Source organism: Epinephelus moara, chromosome 9 (genome assembly GCF_006386435.1).
Source record: "Epinephelus moara isolate mb chromosome 9, YSFRI_EMoa_1.0, whole genome shotgun sequence".
Classification (NCBI taxonomy): Eukaryota; Metazoa; Chordata; class Actinopteri; order Perciformes; family Serranidae; genus Epinephelus; species Epinephelus moara.
In genome coordinates this window covers 767,255-783,132 of record NC_065514.1, presented here as the reverse complement: position 1 = coordinate 783,132, position 15,878 = coordinate 767,255, and the positions used below count along the sequence as shown (strand labels likewise).

The 15,878-nt window shown below is 41.6% G+C and overlaps 1 protein-coding gene across 1 annotated transcript in view; it reads right to left on the bottom strand.

The window, feature by feature from the left end:
• cops4 (COP9 constitutive photomorphogenic homolog subunit 4 (Arabidopsis)) overlaps positions 1-15,878 on the bottom strand; it is a 520,559-nt gene that overhangs the window by 495,414 nt on the left and 9,267 nt on the right. The gene's annotated exons all lie outside the window — the stretch shown is intronic.

Below are 15,878 nucleotides of genomic sequence, written 5' to 3'. Positions count from 1 at the left end.
TGGGAACTGCGAGGTTTCCACTCTCCTTGGTAATTAATTCCAAATAAACAGTAACTAGCCCACTTGGCTGGGAAAACGCTGCCGTCTCCTTCTAATCCACAGTGTCCAATTACAGTGGGAGACAGATGGCCTGTTTGGTCTAATGTAACCAGTTTAGAATACCTGTACGTCTGGCCCGGCTTCTGTCTCCCGCGCTGGCCTCGTCTGCAGGGGTCTGTGATTACATTAGTCCTAACCTGCAGAGCTGAGGGCGACACGGAGAGAAAAAAAGGGAAAGTGATGGAGTTAAGCGGCGGACGACCCGACAGCCCTGAGGTGCACATGAAACATTTGCATGTGCGCACATACTGTACGTCAGTGATAACTTACTGCGGGTTGAACTTACAGAAGGTTTTTCTGTTTAAACGTAAGCCATTCACTGGACACTGAGCATGAACACGCGGCCAAGGGGCCTCCAGATGATGAGGAGATGAAAGTAAGTTGGAGTTCAAGACAGCAAGTTGTCACGCAGTTGTATCGGTATTTATCTTAAAGTACATCTCACTGTATACTGTTGTAGCCAGCTGGTGCGTTCCAAATGAGAAATGAACTCCTGACTGCGAATATTCTGCATGAATGCCCCCTTAACTCGGAAAGTCGGTGAAAATTTTAGTGCACGACTTGCCGAGTTGATATCATATATGCAGAAATATGGCGTACAACAGAAAATGTCCAGTTGAAGGTAATGAACTTTTTCTTAATACATATTTCATGTCAATTTTTTGCTTACATCGTTTACAGGCTAATACTGTATTAGGGTGTAACCATAGGTTGCTGTCCATATAGAGTGACTCGAATTAGTTAGAATAGTTGAAAGCAATATTTCTTGGTAGTTTTAGGTGATGTAGGCTACCGATGCAGAAACAAGTCTGCGACAAAAATCAATTTGTAATATAAGCTTACACGATATATTTTCATAGTATAAAGCATCAAACTGTAATCAACGTGTTCTTTGAGCGCTCTAAGCAATAAAATACAACCTATCTTCTCTGTAGCGTCCATGTTGTTTCCACATTATGACTTAAAGCTTATGACCACACACCAAAGTCGTAAGAACAACTTCCCAACGTGAAAAATTGGACCATCTGAGGAGCAACTGAATGCATGACCATTTGCACTGAAAAGTCTGAGTTTCTAAGTTCCCAGTGTGAAATTTCAACTGGAACGCCCCTGTGGTAAGTCGGAGGAACCTCTCCAACCCTGACCACAAAATCTAAGATGGCTGCCCCTTGGATCATCAGTAGTCAAAGCTGAAGTAAAAACTGTTTATTATTTGTGTCTCATTAAACAGTTGTACACAAATTACTGCCCAACTTCTATCAATGGAGACGTAGTAATCAACATAATATTGATAACAGTGGCTGACCGGGTTAGAACTGGTTTGGCCAACAGTATCTTGGTTTTCTGACTTGTTGCACTTTTTGTTTTTAATTGATAAAATGAACAAGTAACAGCCTATCATCTCACTGCTCCTCATTTTAAACATGGTTCTTTCTCTGCCTTAGTTCTTTCTTGCTGCGGTCATGCGCACCCTCCACATCCCTATCACCACCTAGTCGTTACAGATTCATCAGCCTCATAGGCCTCAGCAGCCTCGGAGTCATCAGCCACCACCTCCAGTGTCTGGACTCCATGGGTTGGATTTATCCTGCTGCTGCTCAGATGTCCCTCGATCACAATATATCTCCCTCTGATGTCCAAACACCAAAGACTTCTGCTTAGTCTTAATCAGCACAAATAATCTCTTCATCTGTTCACTCACATTCTGTATTAAATATGATCTTTACTTCGTTCTTCTGTCTCTCTTGATTATAATAACATGAAGAGTGTAAAATGACAGTGGCTATTTGAAGATGATTTTCCTATTTGTGTCTTTTTTTTTTTTTTTTTTTAATTGTATTATGTAAAACCCATACCAAATAAGTCCTTACTTTTCCTGTCATCCCACTACTAATTTGAAATCCAACAATTAATCACGTCCCTGAATTCACTTTAATAGTCTGCTAAACACATCAAGAATTAGCAAGATAACTTTAAATATGGAAATGCTGTCTGTCAGCAGATAGACTCTTTAAATTGCAATTAACACGTCCTCACACCTGCGGTCAGAAACACCTACTACGAACACTGGGCAGCGCAACATCGTGTAGCTCCAGGAAATACACGCCACCACAGGTGAGTGAAGTCTGAATTTTGGGGAGAAAACAGTGATGACAAGTGATGAATTGCTGTTGGCAGGGAGTAATAAGTAAAGCAATAACACACTGGAACATAGTAATTACGAATAAATTATTATTATTTTTGATAAACGAGCTTAACACGGGTTGTAGCTAACGAGCTAACCGCTAACTAGCTAGCCGGCCGGGCTAACGTTAGCCCTTGTATGAATCCTCTCTATGGGTCTGTTCACTTCCAATTGGCATTTTATTTACCATTAGACAATGTTTGGTTTAAAATAAAAGTTACTGAATAGTGAAAATAAAGATCTCCAAGCTAACAACCATGCTAACGGTCAGCTAGCAAACTCTTTAACTTGTTGCTAACAATACAAGAAGTTAACAGTTAATTCAGAAGACGTATTTGTGACACAAACTCCTCTTTTACAACTTAGCAACATCGGAAAGTTGTAAGAAAAAAATAATCTGCATGTATTTCCGTAATATTTGGCTGTAGAAGCTTGGTGACATTGTGACTAACTGCTGTAGCTGACGAGCTAAATGCTAACTTGTTAGCCGGCTGAGCTAGTCAGTGTTAATCAATGGCACCTGTAGATTCTCTGTTTTGTCTCTATGGTCCTGTTTACTTCCCTCTGGCATTTTGTTCACCATTGCACACTATTTAAAAAATAGTTATACCTCAGTTATTGAAGAGGAAATAAACTTAACAACTGTGGTAATGGTCAGTCAGTATCTAAACTTGTTAGTTCATGAATTTAGCTAAGCTTACATAGTGTATTCATAAGATGGCCTCCTTTATAACTTTCTGCGAGTCATTCCTTTTTTGAGAGCCATTTTTACTCTGATACAGGAGGGTTAATTGAAGAGAAAGGTGCCACACAGCCAGTAAATTACAAAAGCTTCCTCCATTTTTGACTCTCAAATTGGAGGCCTAAGCGCTTTACAATTTTTGTTCCTCAGTCACTCGTTCACACCAGATACTGACGAACCATTTAGGGTGTAGCGTCTTGCCCAAGGACACTTCAACATGCTGCATTGGACAAAGTACACAACTCTATTACTTGAGTCCAGGTGTAAAGACTTCTGGTCAAATATTACTCCAATACAAGTGATGGCGAACTCTTGTGGGCCATGATGAAGTTTGTGCGCTGTAAATAGAGCTAACATTTAAAACAATATGAATCATTCTCTTCTCTTCATCTCAAAAATGGACTTGAGATAACGTTACAGCCGTGGGGGATCTGGTGGGGAATCTTCATCTCTATCTGCTGCTATCGCCATAGCAACACCACACAACCAAATGCAATGCCTGCTGATGTCCTCTCTGCCTGTCCCTACCGATGAGCTGCCCAAACTTTTGCATTTTAGAGTAAAAAAAAAAGAATCATCTGCTGACTTCAAAGCAAATGCAATGAGCCTTCGTAGAAATGTAGTGGAGTCAAAGTTTCTGGAAAAAAAATAACACTCAAGTAAAGTACAGATACTCAAAAACTGTACAATACTAAAGCAAGTGTACTTCGTTACTGTCCACATGTAGAAAGAAGGAGCCAGGCGCCAACCCTGCGATCAGTGGACATCCTGCTCTACCTCCTGGACCATGGCCACCTGCTTCAGCTCTCAGTCCACTCAAAGGTAAGCACTGTCGAGACTTGATATTGGTCAGTGGTGCAAATTTAAGTTGACCTTGATGCAAAAAAAAATTGCAAGGATTCAAATCACCTTTACAAGCAAATCCACTAATAGTGCAATTTAAATTCATTGTAAATGTCACAGTTTTAAATGGTGGTGTTAATGGGGCCTTCAGACTTCCCTGCACAGTCAGGCACTCTCAGCATGAAAATGAAGACTACAGAAAGGTACTGTCTGACTCTCTTATTCCAGTATGTTGACTTTATTAGTGGAGGGGATAATATTAGTCTCCCTGACACGTACCATGTGTATTTGACTGAATAAGTGACAAGGTGATTTCCCAGTACATGGAGCTCACGGGCTGCTTATGATAAGAGGTGTGGAGAGGATGGGGAACAGATTTCTCCTCCTCTCTGAGATTCTGCACTTCAAATGCAAACTACTTACAGTGAGAAAAGCCATTGCTGTGGCTTATCAGGCATTAAATATTCCTAGAAAGCTGCATGATAAAATATAGGTGTGCAAATTGTGCCAAAGATACGGTACTAATAAAAAGCAAACACGCTCGTGTACATGTAAAAATTCTTCAGTGTCCTACAATCTGTCAAACTTTTAACTGAAGTTTGAGTCTCTCAGGTGGTCTTCATCGGCCTCGCCTTGGAAGTTGAAACCCTAAAGACCTGTACCATTACTCCTGGCGTGGAGCCTGAGGACATACAGCTCTGAACGTAAAGACAGTGGCTGTTCAGCTGGGAGGTGTGAGGATTAGTATAGCGGCGAACAACATAGCTCCCTAAGCGTTTATCATTCTTAATCAAAGTTGCTGTGGTACCGCGGTGTCGTCGATGAGTGCTTGAAGCGTTTCGGACACTCTTCCATTTGAACACAGCGCAGCAGGACAAACAGCTCCAGATGGTGTGGGTGGAGACAGTGCATGCACGGACCCAGGGGGTCTGACAGGCAGGAATGCTGGCCTGGGATGGGAAGGTCACGGCTCCAGCACCTGCTATCTACTGGGCTCTGTTTGGGCTCCGTCCTGTTAAGCCCCGCTGCTCTTTCCCACAGCTGAGGCCCAGATTGAACTTCCGTGGACGAGATCAAAGCCCCGAAGGGCACTGGCTGCAGAGGAGAGGGCAACAGCCACCCCATCACATACACCAGGAGGATGTGTTTTTTCCTTCACACCTTCAAAGATGCGAAGAGAAATGCTTCAGCTGTGCACCGTGGCCTCTTTCAAAGCTGTTTTCTTTCAGTGTCAAGAGCTGTGCACTTTGCTTATCAGCTGTGAACCTAGCACACTACTGTGCATACGGATGCCATACCCAAACATACACATGATTTTGTGCATTTTGACAGGACAGAGTTTCTTATTGAGCTCTGAAGTGACACATGGCGTTTTGTTCTTGTGAAACATTTGATAGCCTGTGACATAGCAGCCTCTTGCGAGTTGTGCACAGGGTTGGAAATGTACTTTTTTGTCCACTTGCCGCTGTAGCTGGTGAGTGAAGCAAATCTAGCAGCCACTTGCATATTTTACCAGCATTTAGGTGGTGGTTGGTGCTAATTTCCAACTCTGGTTGTACAGTGGGTACTGTTGTATGATGCTAGATCATTTGTAGCAAAATAGAAATGAGAGGAAAGAAAGAAAACTTGTCACAAGTTGCAGAATAGCATCATGCTTTTCATTTTTCTGGTTCCCTAAATGATCAGCACTTCCTCCTAGACAGTTTGCAGTTGGTCAAGGGTGCTGAATCGCCAAAAGTGAACTCTACATTAAAAACATTGTGCAAATTCACATCTCCTTCACGAGGAAATCCACTGATGGTGATGATTTCACTGAAATTAACTGAATTTTAGGGCACCCTGGTGTCTTAGGGGTTAAATTTCAGCACTAGGTTGCACCAGCTATGCGTAAATTAAACAGGTGCCTAGTTTGCATGTAATTTCTAACATAGGTCAGAGTTTAAGCGCTACTAACGTGCACCAGCTGAAAAAGTTCCAGTGTAGGCACAAGTTACAACTCAAACCTTACAACTAGGCCTTAATATGTGTAAAATCCTCCGTAAAACAGCGGTTGTCATGGCGCATCGTTTGGAAAGGCAGGATAACTTGGAGGATGAGGCGGAGTGAATTATATTGGCTGTTTTGCATCTGCAGTGTGTTCTCCAGGATTATACCCACAGGAGATCGTGTGCCTTTTATACTGAAAATAGAAATGTTTGAAATTGAATGTGGGTGTCTGTAAACATGCAGAATAAAGTGCAAACATAAAATAACACATACAAGTAAGTTGGCAGTTACATATAACTAACATGCGCCACATTGGCAAGCAAATATACAGGGTTAGGTAGTTTGTCATTATGTGTTTGTTATAACATTATAATGTCAGCTGCACAATAACAGCTAATTGAACCTTACGTCTCCGCAGTGCAACTAAACATCAACACAGCTTTACGATCTAACTACTTTTAATGTATAGTTTAGTGTGGACTTTGTGCCCTAACTTTAAGTGAATGGATAATCCAAAAAAAGGGAATGCTCTTCATGAATTGAAGTTAAACAGCAGTAAAACTACATCGAAACATCTGTTTACAAATGCCCACACAACTTGTGCAGTATAATCCAGGTCCCATTTATCCAGTCATATACTCAGCACTTCTCAAACACAAGCATTTTTGCAAAACATGATTGAAAACACTCAAGTCTATGAGTAGCGCACCCTCAGCGTGCCTGAGCATGCGTGAGCTCCACTTGAGCAGCGTTCAAAGACATGCTACTCAGCCGTACATGAGACTGACGGTTTTAAATTGTAATGTTTTAGCAAAAATACACGTGTTTGGGAAGTACTGAGCATATGAATGAATAAATGACACTTGGATTACACAGCAGGAGTTGTGTTAGAGTTGGTAAACAGAGGTTTTGATATAGTTTTGCTGTTAAACACAGTCACCGTTTACCTCAATTAATGAAAAATATTTACTGTTTTTGGATTCTCTGTTTACTGCGGACGCATGTGAGAAAAACAAAGTTGTCTTTACAAATTCAACATAACATGGGGTGAATAATTGGTCGAAGTATTCCCTTAAGAAAGAACTTACGTATAGCTGGTGCAACTGGCTGCAGGCCATTAACCTTTTGTCCATGTCCCATCTCTCTCTTCTCTCTCATTTCCTTTAATCTCTCTTCTGTCAACTGAACAATAAAGGTATAAAAAATAAGAGCTATCAGGCCGATCAGTCTTCATCTGTAAATGCTGGTGTATGCTATAAAGAAAGTAGTTTGTATCAAGTGTTGTCTGACTACTTTGGAGGCAACAGGGTTTAGAGCTTAATGGCCACACTCAAAGGCAGGAAGAGAAGCCAGAGGCAAGACATGATGAATCGTACAAATGGGGATAATGGTGCACAATTTAAGACAGTCTGTCCTCAGGGACATTCACAGTGTTGTTCTGTTTGTGCACACTAAAAGTGATGGAAGTACTGAAAAATGGAAAAAAGAAAGTTAAAGTGAGAAGCGCACTGTCTTGGGTGGGTATTTGTTAGAGAATGGGAAGGAGTTTGAAGAACACTGAGGCCCCAACTCTTCAGGTCCTATATGCGTGGCGGTTCAGCAGGTAGCTGGGTCACCTTTAAGGGATTTGTTCCTATACTGTCCTCTGTCAGCAGGAAAGACAGCAGATAAATGGATTAAGTGTATAAAAAATCAATAGCCAATCACTTAGGCCAATGGAGGAAAGCCAAGAGCTTTTGCTTGCTTGTGGATGAGGCTGAATAATATTGTGTGTGTATGTGAGTATCGTCATTTGGGTAGATGGTGCTCTTGAACAGCACGCTCTTCTTATGGCATACTTAAGGACATCCTCTCTCTCTCTGGAGAACATTATGAAATCCATCAGGAATGAATTATGTTGTGATTTAGCCTCTTCTGCTCCGACTGCCCACAACTAATAAATGACAGCAAGCTAATGAGGACAAATGATAATGGGGCCTATAGTCACAGTACAGAAAGCTACGAGGCTCATGGTTATTAGTCTGTTCGGATACATTGTGATGCTGCTTCAGTCTCTGTTTCATAGCCCACATGTCCTTCACTCTCGACAAGGAAAAGGTGAATCTTTGTATAACACACGGACACACTGAGGACGTCCAGCAGAGCCACACTGAAGGTCTGACAGCGACCTTGATGGTCTGCTGTAATGTGAACCCTCTTTAAGTCTATTCTTTTAGTAGCTTGTAATTGTAATTATGTTCTGCTGTAACAATATTTTTTATGGAGGAATAAGTCATTCTTTTTTATAGTGTGTGTTAGTTGTCCTTAAAGTGATCTCTTCACGCTGTCATTACAGTGAAAAAGTGGCTGTAAAGACTCAATGATCTGCTTGCAAGCAATTTTATTAATCGACTGGCGATTCATCAATCAGTCGTATTATTAAGAGAACAGTGATATTTTAATTGTAGGTCAAATGATAGAGTTGTCCTTGTCTTTAAGATGGAAGTAGCACTCAGCAGTTAAGATAACAAGTAAATGATACCTCTTGGTTTTGGGGTCGCATTGAAATAAAGAAATAAAGAATGAAATAAAGAAAAATACTTTTTCCTTTTCTAAGAACTCTCTACGTCATGTCTCGCCATAACTCTGTTTATTTTTATATTTGATTATAAAATAGAAATGCACAAGAAGGGCCATCAAACGGACAACAAGACTCACCATCAATATACAGTTTCGTTAAAGCTTTTATTTGATTTTTGGCCACGAGGGGACAGAAAAATACAACTGCCGCACGTCAGCAGACATGAAGAAATATTAGCATTCATTCGGAGTTGTGTTTCTGGCCACCTGAAAAGTACGAATCTCCATTATTTACTTTCTTTTTAGCTCTTCCCCAGCTCCTCAGAGAAATATTAGCTAGCTGCTACTTTCTTCACCAGTGAGTCACTAACTTTGTCCACCATTTGGTTTGGGGCAAGTAGTGTTTTTTGCTGCCTTCAGGTCGGGACACATGCTGAGTTACTGCTGCCTGCAAAATGCAAGGTTGAGTGCTTAGTGCTACTCTTGTGCCAACTTTTAGGGATGCAAAGGCAGGTTGCGGCTGGTGTTCCTAAGCGACCGTAACCAGCACCGTATCATAATCTAGCTTACTTACCAGAGATCCTACATTCGGAGTTGATCTTTCAGGCATTGTTTTAGGCATTGTATTAAGCCTAAAATGCTGTCCGTGGGACAAATGTGAAGCTCTGAGTAGCCCTGCAAAAAAAATGATCATCTTCTTCTCAATATTTATCATAGACTGGTGTTTACAGAAGAAAGGGTAAATACCTACCTGCTGTGATTCGTTGTTCCTTGTCACATGACATGCGGTGCACGTTGCTGCATTCCGAAAGTCGAGCTTTGTTTATGCCAGGGCCAAAAATGCTGCATGTGTACTGGCCCTTGGGAGTTGGTGACCTTGCACAGCAGCTGGATCCTTGTGATATCATGAGATCAGGCAAAACTTGCAGGATCCCAAGATCACATAAAAATACATCACGTCAGGCTTCCAGTAATGCGTTTGTGTCCGAACCACAGTGGTTTGGACCAATCAGCGTCCTGTGAGGAGCTACTGGCAGCCCTGGACCTGGTTTATATGTGTTCGACGACTGAGAGGAGACTGTTGGTTCACAACAACACTGGCAGCTACTACAGAGTTTAGCGTAGATGCTACAATAGCACAAGTTACATCAGAACTAGAGAGTATTTCTTCATTGAAAGAAGAGCAAAGAACGGCACTGAAGGCTTTACTTGGTGAAAAAGATGTCGATCTGAGGGGCTTTGGCCTCTGTGACGGACGATAATAGATGGATTGTTCATCCAATTAACCTGCAAAATATTTTTTTCAAAGTGCCTGACCTTTTCCAAACAGTTTTGCAATGATGGGTGAAAAACGAACACAATGAGCAGGTAGAGGCTAAAATGTTGGCTGTTAGCTTCGTAATTTCAGCATTAACACTCATTTGATTGTTAGTATGAAATATATCAGCAGGTTTAAAGAAGTCTTTGATTGGCAGAGTATTTTGGTGGGATGCTCCAACAGCCAAATATTAGAAAAGTATTCAAAGAAGGGAAAAAGATGGAGAACTGCGCCAGCTCCAAACCATGGAAGATGAAAGCATGATTATGGAACAGAGCTTGCTTACAAGCAACTGTTGCCCAAGTCTGTTCTTGGGTAATCAATGACGGATAGCTAGCCACTTGTTTCTTGGCAATGGATCCCTTTGATCTTCTTTACCTGGGGCTTTGAGGTTACATACCTCAGATGCAACTGTGGACCGCAGAGCAGTAGAAGTAATGATTCCAAATGTATGCCCTTTGCACCCAGAGAAGTTCATTGAAAACACATTTGCATCTTGGACTAACCTGTCGAGTCACAAATACTCCAGAAGGTCAGAGAGTGCGTCATGGGTTTGCAGTGTGCAAACACCCCTGGAGCAGAGATCAGATCTGATAAAGTGCCGTGTGGGTCTTGAGCATTATTTGTCTACTTGTGTGATGCATGGAAACATGGGACAGTGATTATTCTATATCCATGATGGTTACTTGAGGATGTAAATTCATCTTTTAGGAGAACAAATTTTGCCCTTTTTCAACAACCAGTTATCACATAAAAGTGATTAAACATGTTCAACTAAAACATGTCAAACAAATTGCCAGAAAGAGCCACTGAAATCAACTCAACAGGACGTTTGTGAATAAGTGACAGCAGCTAATCCAGGTTTTACTGTTAAAGGACAAAACCTTCATCCATCACATACAGTATCCCTACTCAGCAGGAGATTGGCCTGCGCCTTGGGGTGGTGTCTTTAAAAGCCATCGTCATGAGTGGTATCCTGTCTGAACCAGTTAAAATGTTTCTGACTTTGCCTGAGGATCAAGTCAGTGCTTCAGTCAAGACCTCAAGTGTTGTCCATTTCTAGAGAGCAGAATCTGCGCTGTGGGTGTAACACAGGTACCTGAGAGTCTACAGCCATGCTAGCAGCTCTGAGGTTGTACTTGGGCACAGTGGTCCTTTGATCTGAATGCTAATGTCAGCATACCCACAATGACAAAGGGAACATGCTGATGTTTAGCAGATATATTAAGTATGATCGTCACCATCTAATGTCAGCATGTTTGCACGTAGATATTTGCTAATGTAACACCCAGGAGTGGTAAATACCTGAAATAAATGAGACATAGGAGCTTCAATGAAGAGGCCACAATAGTCAATGTAGGTCATAACTGGCTATTTATTAGGAACGTATGCTAAAACTCAAAGGAGAAAAAAAAGGAGAGAGGAGGAACTAATTAGGGTTCATCCTCTTGGAACAATGGTTGTCAGTACAAACTTTTGTGCCAATCCATCTTGCAGATGTAGAGGTATTTCACTGGATAATTGAAAAGTTTGACTCGCTAGTGGTTCTAGATTAAAAATCATGGGATTACCAGAATCAGTAGGAGTTGTTAAAATATTTTAGTGTGGACTAACGTGGTGGATTGACCGACAGACGGACGTGGTCATCCCTAGAGTCTCATGGCTTATGTGGCTCAAAACATCACTCAGTACGTTTATATGCACAGGCAGGTCAACCTATGATCATAGCTCGACTAGGACATTTAATTGGACTACTATCCTTGTCCCAGTATACAAGCACGGGAGGGGAATCGATTTATTGACCAAAGTATGTCTGACTCCTCTACGATAGAGCTTAGATTCTCTGCCCGAGCCTGAACCCGACCCGACCCATGGGCCGGGTTGGGCCATAATTTCCCGCCACTATCCTCGGGCTCAGACGGGTCGGGTTCCTCATAATAGACCTAGGCTATGGAACCAACTACTTATCACACCTGGGGGGTGGGGCCGCGGCCCCCCCCCCTTGACGGCACCACTGGCCGCGCACATGTGAGTTGTCGACAATGACGACATGTGTCGGCTTTGTCGAGTGTACCAAGTGCAGCACGATGCTGGTATATGACAACAAAAAGATGTGGACCTTGACACTTAAGAGGCACATGATGAAGGCTTGCCATGGGAAGAAAGACGAGAGTCAGCCTTCAATGTCCACGTTCGTATCCTTAAAAAAAATGTCGGGTTTAAACCGGGCTCGGACTCGTAATTACAGTTAAAGGGACGGGCCGGGCTGGGCCGGGCTTGGACAGAACATGCACGGGCTCCGGGGGGCCCGGGCTATTTGGCCCCGATCTAAGCTCTACTCTACGATAGGTGGAGATATGCCCCCTTTCAGCTTGTTGGTATTAGACCTTTTTGCGGTTGACCTATTACGTCACAGACCAAACTATCGTGCATCGTCCAGCTGTTACGCCACTTTTTTGAACAGGTCACCATTCCGTATTTTCCTCCCATCCATGTACTTAAAAAATTTAACTCTTTCAGCTGTTACAGCATGAACTGTCTCCTCATCCGTCCAAAAATGCACAACTATGGATGTAGATTTCTCCATGTTGTTACCGGCTTTTTCTTCTGTTACGCATTTAATGCTATTGGACTTCTGGGTCAAAGCCCGGGGTGGAAACTGTGGAGCATGCTCAGAGCGCCTCAGCCAGTTTGGGTCTGATTGACTGTATACCTGCAGGAGTCACTTTATCTGGGTGTGTTAGCCTGACTTTTAGAAAGTTGATTTAGTACAATTTCAGTCGGATGAACATGTTTACATGTTTACAAGTCTGGTTTTAGTCAGACTAACACATTAAATCGATTTTCTCTAATGTCATGTGAACATTCTGACTGATCAAACCATTATGATCAATCTCCTACCTGTAACAATGGAAAATTCTCAAACGATAATTCAGACATTATTTTATTAATATGAACACATGCATACTATGACGATGATGTCCACATTTCAACCAAGCCACTTTCTGGCTCTGGCTGAGCTCTCACCAAAATTCAATATTAGACTAATAATCTCTCACAATATGGAATAAATTCACCCAGAACCTTAAATGGAAATATTTTATAAAGTCCAACTAGGAGGTTAGATAACAACTGCCTTCCATGTAACTTAACGCTAAATATTCTTTCAGTCTGAGGTGAAGTATTTCTGAGGTTTGCTTTTTTGAGTCTAACCTTGCTCTTAGTTGTAGTCCTGGGCTTAATTTATTGTTTACACTAGTTTCCTTCTGTGTGAAGAGAAATAGCATACATTCCCCATCAGTCCTGTCCAATTGCTGTGGTATTGGAAATTTCTCGGGCAGGCCTTGCTTGGACCTCATGTTTGGCAAGGTGTAGAGGAATGAATATGTGATTGTTAAGGTCCGCAGCTCTGTCCCGTTCTCTTCCTCTGGCTGGCATCTCTCTGGCTCCTGCTCCTCTGCTCTGACATGTCATTTTCAAGGTGTGTCCGAGTTGCCTTAACTGTGATCCACAAACACAAGAGCAACAAAGGAGAGTAGCAGCGCTGCCTGACAAAGACTGCTTTGTATTGCTTATTTTTACTGTGTTCTAGTAAGTGTGCATGCTAATTTTGCTCTGGTGTAATAAAAGAAGTGCTTTTGGAGAATATCATTCACAGAGGGAACAGAGTGGTGTAATGGGGAAGAGAAAGACTTGGCCTGTGTGAAAAATAAGCTTATAAAGTAGCTGTGAAATATGATCAGTGACATGAGGACATTTATCCAAGTAAAGCATATTAAAGGAGAAGGAGGCCCTGATTCAGCTCATGTTAAAGGATAGCTTAAAACAATACTAACATGCCCAGATGTACATTAAAAGAGTTTTTGGAGAGAGTAAGTCTTTCTCCTGACCAGACTGGCTGGGAAAAGACACCTTTCTGTAAAAATGACCTGAAACAAGCTCAAATTTTGCCACAATGCAATTGTACACATCTGGTGGATCACCTTGAAACATAAAAAGCCGTATTTCTAATGTTGAACTCTTAATTGAACTGACAAAAGATAAAGTAATTGGAGCAGTGACAACTTTCAACAGTCACTAGGTCCTGAGGACTGATTTCAGTCTAAGCGCCCACTAAATGACATGGGATATAATTTACAGTCCTTATTGTGTCTAAAAATGCTTGAAAGTACAACTGAAGTTAATGTGAGGCTTAATCAGTCAGAGAAATTTAGAAGGTAGGCTATCTCCCAAAATTATAGTTTATTTAGTAGAACATTTCCTCCTTATGTTATTTGATGTCACACATCTGTCTCTGTGCGTGGCTTTAAGGGGGCTCTGTGCAAAATTTAGAGGGAATGAATTGTCTGCAGATAGAGCTGACCACGCTAGCAGCTAATGATGCTAACAGCGGCAACAGTGCTGAGAAGGCTAACAGTGTTATCAAGGAGGGAACCTGAGGGTGTGCGCTACACTTCTCTGATGATGGCATCATAAAATCAGTGGTAACTGCCGTATGAGTGCCGTGTGTGACCGGCTTACCACAACACACAACAGAGAAGCTCGGACAACAACACACACAGAGGAAGTTTGAGTTTATTCTTTGCTCAGGACGCCATTATGTATTAGTACGCTGAGTTCACTTACAGAACCTTTAAAGGAGCTGTATGTGACATTTAGAGCACATATTTGATTGAGAGTCTGATTCAGGTCAATCTGGAAATCCATCGGTTAAAAAAAAAAAAAAAAAATAATAATAATTTTTCTTCCTTTACCTCTGGAGGCACAGCCCGGAGTTTTTCTCACGCCCTTCACTTCCGGCAGTGCCCCCAGGGAGTCGCCGTGTTGTTTACAAATACTTCGGGTAGAAAACCAGCAGAGTTTAGCTATATCTCACATTTTTCACGTCACTATATCACCGTTTAGACTAACCTGATGTTTGTTAAGTCTATAAACACAATGACTGAACAAACGTTACTATTTCTGTGTGCACGTAATTAATATGGTTATCGTAGATTAGCTGGGCTAACCGTTAGCTGTTAACGTTAGCCGTTAGCATTGTCTATAACCATAGACTGTATAACAATAAGGTAATCATAACTCAATAAACGGTCCATAAAAAAAATATTTTTTCCAGCGGATATCTTAGTTACAACATGATTGAGCTAGCAAAGCAGTTTTNACACAGGGCTGCCGACAGATTCTACAATGTAGATTGCAGAATCTGTCTTGAGAGATTAGATTCTGGTTGTCTGCACAACACAGAGGTGGCTAAGCTAGAGGCTAGCAACTACCGGAACTAGCAGCTACCAATGCTAACAGCGCAAACAGGGCTATTATCGACAATGGTGCTGACACAGCTAAGAGTTTTGACCAGTGTAGGGAAACCGAATGGTGGGCGTTATGCTTCGACAATGATGCCATGGATCTGGACAGCATTATCAGTGATAACTGTATGAGCGCAGTGCAGAGCGTCGGCAGTTAGCTAGCCATAGGGATACACACACAGGGATTCAAATGCTTAAGTAGCCAGACCATCTACCACAACAAATAACAGAGAAGCTCTACATCTTTACAAAGCAAATAGTGGTATGTTTTGAATATTGTATACAGCTCCTTTAATGCACATCTTCAGGATTGCTGGTATTACCCCTGTACTTCATACTGTAAACTTTTGCGTACTCCTTGAACAATATTTTGCACATCTTTTGCACAGCTCTCTCATTTCAAAACATATAGTATAATGTGCGTATTTTAATAGTATTTTTTAAAATATGTATTCGTTAAATTTTCTGGTCAATACATTTTTGTTGTACTTTTGCAGTACTTGCCTTTATCTTGTATTTTCTCTTCCCATGTTTATTGTTATGCACCAGAACACCAAGACAAATTTCTCATTATGCTAAAACCTACTTGGCAATAAATCTGATTCTGATACTACCCTACTACTGCAGCTCAGTAAAGGAACACTCTGAGGAAAAACAACGTGGGAAAGTAGTGCTAAAAAGATCTTAATCTTTGCAGCAGTCAACTTGATTTAACTAACTCAGATTGCTAAAGCCTCATATTAGCTTCAGCTTCAGTTAAAATGTATTTGGAGTTTGTCCTCCATCACCTATATTGAAACCATGGCCAATGTGGACAGGAGGAACAGTTTCAGCAACCAA